This window comes from Protopterus annectens, chromosome 11.part0, assembly GCF_019279795.1.
Source record: "Protopterus annectens isolate FY-2018-M chromosome 11.part0, PAN1.0, whole genome shotgun sequence".
Classification (NCBI taxonomy): Eukaryota; Metazoa; Chordata; order Ceratodontiformes; family Protopteridae; genus Protopterus; species Protopterus annectens.
In genome coordinates, this window is record NC_056745.1 from 1036064394 (window position 1) to 1036070393 (window position 6000).

Consider the following 6000-nt stretch of genomic DNA (forward strand, 5'->3'; position numbering starts at 1 on the left):
AGCTGTGGACTGTAAAAGCATTCTAGAGGTAGCAACCTGGTCCTCTATTCATGCATTTGCAAAGCACTATAAACTGGATTCTTAAGTTCCAGAGCAAGCTTTGTGAAGACCATTCTCCATGGACTCCTGAATCTTTCCTCCTCCTCCTAGGTAGGGTAAGCTTTGGGAATCTACCCAGTTGCCATTGAGGCAGTGTGCATGATGAACATAGTACGTTGCACAAGTTGTACTTACCTGTAACTGTAGATGTTCGAATTTCACACTGCCTGAGTGGTAGCATCCACCCACCACCCCACTTATTTTATATATAGTTAATAAGTTCGTAGGTAGGTACTAGGATGCCCTAGGGCCTATATAAGCCTAGTCAAAAAGGTACCCTGGCTTTCACCACCCAAGAAAATTATTTTCCTGAGCCCCTGTCGAGCAGAGCCACAGAAGTGATCCCTGGGGTGAATTTCCTATTTCCCATCTTATCATCAAGATTTTTCTTGAAGAGTGCTAATGAGGAGCTCTGTTTGACATAGATACGTAGTCTGTTCCAGAGTATGGGAAGTCTCTGGACAGGAATCTATCCCTCCAGCATGTTCTGTTTATTGTGGTGTCAAGGTTTAGGTCTCTACAGCATGTAGCTTGGAGGGAATGGAATTTCTTTAAGTGGAGCATGTCCAACAGCTCTGGGTTTGACATAGCTTTGTATGTTAGGCACAGCTTGCCTCTGAGTATGCGATATGCGATGAAGTAAAGCTGGAGATTTTTGAGACGGTCTGCGTAGGGCATCTGTTTGAGGCCAATAATCCTCTTTGTGAGATATTTCTGTGGCCTCTCCAGTTGTTGTAGATGTCTTGTGAGGTACATACCAAAAGGGGCGCTGTACTCTATAATGGGTCTAATGAGTGATGAGTAGAGGGGGAACAATGGCCTCTTTTTTTCTGGATGAGAAACCTTTTGTGATGAGGTGTGCCATGTAGAAGAATTTCCTGACCACTGTGGCGATGTTATTATCAAAGGAGAGACTTCTGTCCACCTGTGTCCCAAGTTCTCTTATCACACTTTTGGTTTTAAGTAGACTACCACCTATGTGGTAGTCCATAGTACAGAGTTTTTACCAAAGGAGATGACAATGCACTTTTTGGCATTGAGCTTCAGGCCATGGCTTTAACACCAGGCATCTGTCTCAGTGAGGCCCTTTTGTAGGATGTCCACATCGTTAGGAGTTTCGATTTTGGCTCCCAGTTTGCAGTCATCTGCAAACTTCATTAGCCAAAGACCTTCTGTGTTAGCCTGTACTTCAGAGAAGTAGATACCAAACAGGAGAGGACCCAGGACTGACAGTGGTATTCCAACTTGTGTTGTTAGTTGGCTTCAGTGGTTTGTTTTTTGGTTAATTTCAGGCAGTTCTTCTGCCACTTCATAGTTATTCCTACCTTGCACTAAAACATGAATAACTGGCTTTCTGTGATAAAGGTTAGCCTTCCCTAATGAGGAAGGGCTTAACAAATCTCCTATCAGAGAGAGTCAGTAGAGGAGATTCTGATCTATGGAAAGCTGCCAATGTGGGTTTGTGAAGCTAGAGAACCCATATGTCACTGAAGCAGTATGAATGTTAAACATCTACTATTACACATAAGTTGGACTTAAGTAATTGTGCTTTATAATGTATTGGACATTAATATTGATTTATGTAGAACAAATAGTGCACAACTGTTTCATCTGCAGTGTTTATCATACCAGCAGTCCAGAAGAAGTGACATTAACTGGTATTCTGCATTATTGTCCTGTAATGGTTAGCATCTTCATCTATGAAGTCAACTGAGAACTGATTAGTTCCATCTAAAAAAAAGCCATGGATCATGTGTGTGTAGATTTATCATTCAGAATTCCCTGAAGTAATCAAATTGACCAACAAAACCAATACCGGTGTGATTATTGCATTGAACTCTAATGGCTGAAGACTTGATGCCTGATGTCCTATCTGACAACAGTCTGCAGTACAGAAGTCAGGAATACTGAATATTTGTGATTAATTGTGAATTCAGTTTTGGAGTAGTTATTAAACCAATCCTGATATAAAAGCACTCTATCTTGTCTCCTCATCCACATGGCTTTTGGTTTGGCCTCAGTACACTGACCACTTTATCTACTGTCACAGATGATATTCTCCAAAATATGGGCAGGGGACTACTGACAGGCTTGGTATTCAGCTTCAGAAAAACATTAGATGTTTTTGATCATGACCTTTTACTAAACTTCTCCATCTTGGCCAATGTCAGAAAAAAACTCGCTCCTTTGGTTTAAAGTCATCCTAAGCAACAGATGAAGTTAAAAATTGGTTCCTCCGTCTTTTCTTCATCTGTAAATAAGAATTCCACAGGATTTAGTTTTGTCCTATCTGCTATTCTCCTTGTTTATCAATACACAATCTATAGACCTCCTACACGTTATAGTCATTCTTTATGAAGACATGGTCATTTATGGGGTGAACTTTTCCTTGTGTGCCATAAAAAGAAGAACTTGAAGAAGACCTTTCCATCTGGCTTATCAAACTGTTACTGAACTCCAAACATAACTAAAGCAATGATCTTCAGGACTAGGCAGAAGCTAAAAATGGTGCCCAAACATTGGATCGTTCAATACGATAACCGAGAACTTCTAGAAACTTCCTTATATCAAATGCCTAAGAGTCTTGCTTGACCAAAACATCAACTTCTAACTTTACATAAACGTAACCATGTCAGACTTTAACTTTGGAAAAAAAACTAGCTTATTTTCATCTGAAAGTAGAGCTGCTATCAGTAAGTGTATTCTGTTGGCACAACTGAAATAATGACTTACCAGTCACAGCAACTACTTCAAAGAAATTCCTTCATTCGACAGCTTCCAACATCTGTAGAGACATCACACTGGCACGCAAAAAAAGAATATCTTGGGAATATATGTACTGAAGCAACATGGCTACCAGTCCAACAAATGTGCAGTCTGTTTCTAGATTCACTCATAAAGTGCTAAACCCGGAGATCATCTATTTTGCCAGCAGATTAACTAAAAGGACTACTACCTCCAACCTGAGATCCTAGTCAATAACACCACTTTCCTAATGACACACAGGAATATATTATGTAGAACTTTTCAGTTTCTCAGTTCTGATTCTCAGTATATGGGAGATCATCAAGCTTTGTAACCAGCTTAAGCATTTATTCTCAATAAAGCCACCTGTAAGTGTTGCATCTTTCTTAATACCCAACACAACCTACACAACGTGCTCTGTCTGTTCTTATCCTTGTTAGACTGATATCCACCCTTTCCCTCTTTCACCTCTCCCGTATATATTGTGTTCATTGTGCATATTATAGGTATAACTTGTTTCAAAAAATGTATTTTGTTAGTAACCTTGCTGATAACTTTGCCGTTGTTAATTTGTGTACTGCAAACTTGTCTATGTTTGGAAACTTGATGAATTTTTCATGTTTACTGATAGTTTATTGTACACTCCTTTGCTGAACTTGAAATGATCTGTATGCTACACTGGTGAACAAATGTAAATAAGTAAATGACAAATTCAGACATACAGTCTAGTGAACAAGTAGAAAAAACATCCAGACAGTGAAAAATCTTATAAAAAGAGCAGCAGCAAAAACTGTGTGGATTTTAGTCTTGCAATCTGGGAATATTAAATACTCCCTTGCATGACAGTCTCTCACCTTCCTTGCAAAAATAGTGTCTCACTACCCCAGTTGTTAATGAGGAGAAGTCAGAAAAGCAGACTGCTTTCTTCAGCTACATTACTGGTACTCAAACAAATACAAAGGAAATACTTAAGTGAGAGATCAATAGAGACCAAAATAAGTGCTGCTAAAGTTTACCAGGTTGACGTGAGGTAAAATGAGCATACAGAAGAAGTTGATAAAGCAGCTGAAACGAGATGCAGTGTTGTCTGTGGGGAAAGGCGGAATCATACACAATTGTATAAGAAAAATAGTGTTGTTATGGAAAAGTGAACAGCAGCCGGAATTGGCACAAGGACTAGTGCAGGAAAATCAAGACCGCTTGAACTGTGATGGTCAATAGTTGCAGAGAGAGAGAGAGAGAGAGAGAGGCTTCTCAAGTCAGTACTTACAAGGAAAGCTGTGGTGTAGCAAGAACTCGTCCAAAAGGAATAACTTATGAAATTATGTCAGAGAACAGTTCTATCCAGTACTGTCCATTTGGGAGACTGTTAAAACCAGTGTAGCTACGTGTACAGTTTGAGCTGATCTTGAGACTAAAGATGGCAAATCTGTGCTTATTAAATAGTCATACAAATATGTGCAAAGCTATTTTGTTTGCTGTAGAAGGCCTGTGACATGCTTACCATAAAGTTAAATTAAAATAGCCAGTATAAGTACTAGCTCACATTAAGTATATACAATGTGTGTGTGTGTGTGTGTGTGTGTGTGTGTGTGTGTGTGTGTGTGTGTGTATATATATATATATGTGTGTGTAAATGTGTGTGTGTGTATATATATATATATATATATATATATATATAAAACGCACACACACATATATACAGTAACTAACAAGGGGTTATATTTTATATGAGATATATAGCTTTAAATGCCCGTGAGAGAACCACAATAAGCTGCATGGCATATGGTAGGTGCACTATAGTGTTCAGTCTGATTAAGAACCACATGGAAGTTGGTTAGCATCCACGGTGTCTCTGTGTTTACTGATCTTTTAACACACACACACACACACATCAAACTTCCCTACTGCTTGTCTAAAACTCCTCCCAACTTCATATTATTCTATTTTCCACATTAAGCAATCTGTTTTTGAAAAATGGTTATGTTCCTTAGTTATACTTTTGACATGTCTTTAAATGTGGGTAGTGCTTCCTCCCAAACTCACTCGCACGTAGTCCCTCTTTCGCTTGGTCTGTATTTTGTGAAATTTGTCAGTTTCTGTTGTTTAATGCCTTATGGAGATGTGCGCTCCAGTGCAAGACACTCCCTGTGTTAATCATTTATAGCAACTGTGTTTATTATATTTTTATTTTTTTTTTGTAAAACAGTAACCTTACATATCCGGTTCATAGCATAATGACTTTGAGTTTATGTAGCCAAACAATGAAATGAAGCTTGTTTTATTACAATTTTAAGTGTTCCATTTCTTCTGAGAAATTTTAGAAAATGCTCTTATGAGACAGTTATTTGTGTTTTTTGGTATGCTGACTGCTTGCACCACGCACATGTTTTATAATACGTATATAAATGAATGCAGTACAGACAGAATTGAATTGAACTGTTAGTCAGTTAAACTTTTGTGGTACTATAATATCCAGATTTGGACACGAATCATGCCAGGTTATATCCTTAGTTATGCACTGACATCTTTTTCACCTGCATAATTTATTTGTGTTTTCTTTGTATTTATTAACTTGGAAGACACAATTTTTACCAAAGGTACAGGGAGTAAAGTTTCAAGATTATCAGAAAACAACCAGTTTACAGGCAAATATCTTGTACATTGGCAAAAACAAATGATTAATTCATATAACACTGAATAATGTGAGACTTGCTGCTGATTGCTTGTAATAATTTAATAAAAAGACAGTTAAACAATTAATGTTCTGTAATTTAGTGTTCATATTAGCAGTCAAAGCAAGCAATGTGTAGCTATCTACAGTATATGTGATACATTGTATACTTTAACTTATGGCAGACTGAAATCAAAAGATGCAAGTATTCTGATTATATACATTTTTCATGGAGGTTTACTGGGGAGAGTGATAAGTAATAAACTTGTCAAAAAAAAAAGAAAATAAAATGGAATGTGAGCATAGTAGGGAAGGTAAAGAGCAGCATAATTTAAGGTAGGTAGTGTAAACTAAGGAGAGTTGGTATAACATGCACATACAACATAAATGAATAGAAACATGAAGAGGATTGTAGATTGGAAGTAGTAAAGTAGGTCTTTGGGTGAGGAAGAAGAGAGAGAGAGAGATAATGGAGATTACTG

The 6000-nt window shown here is 37.7% G+C and overlaps 1 protein-coding gene across 3 annotated transcripts in view; it reads left to right on the top strand.

The window, feature by feature from the left end:
• Positions 1 to 6000, top strand: part of GRAMD4 (GRAM domain containing 4) — a 2037033-nt gene that overhangs the window by 1901081 nt on the left and 129952 nt on the right. The gene's annotated exons all lie outside the window — the stretch shown is intronic.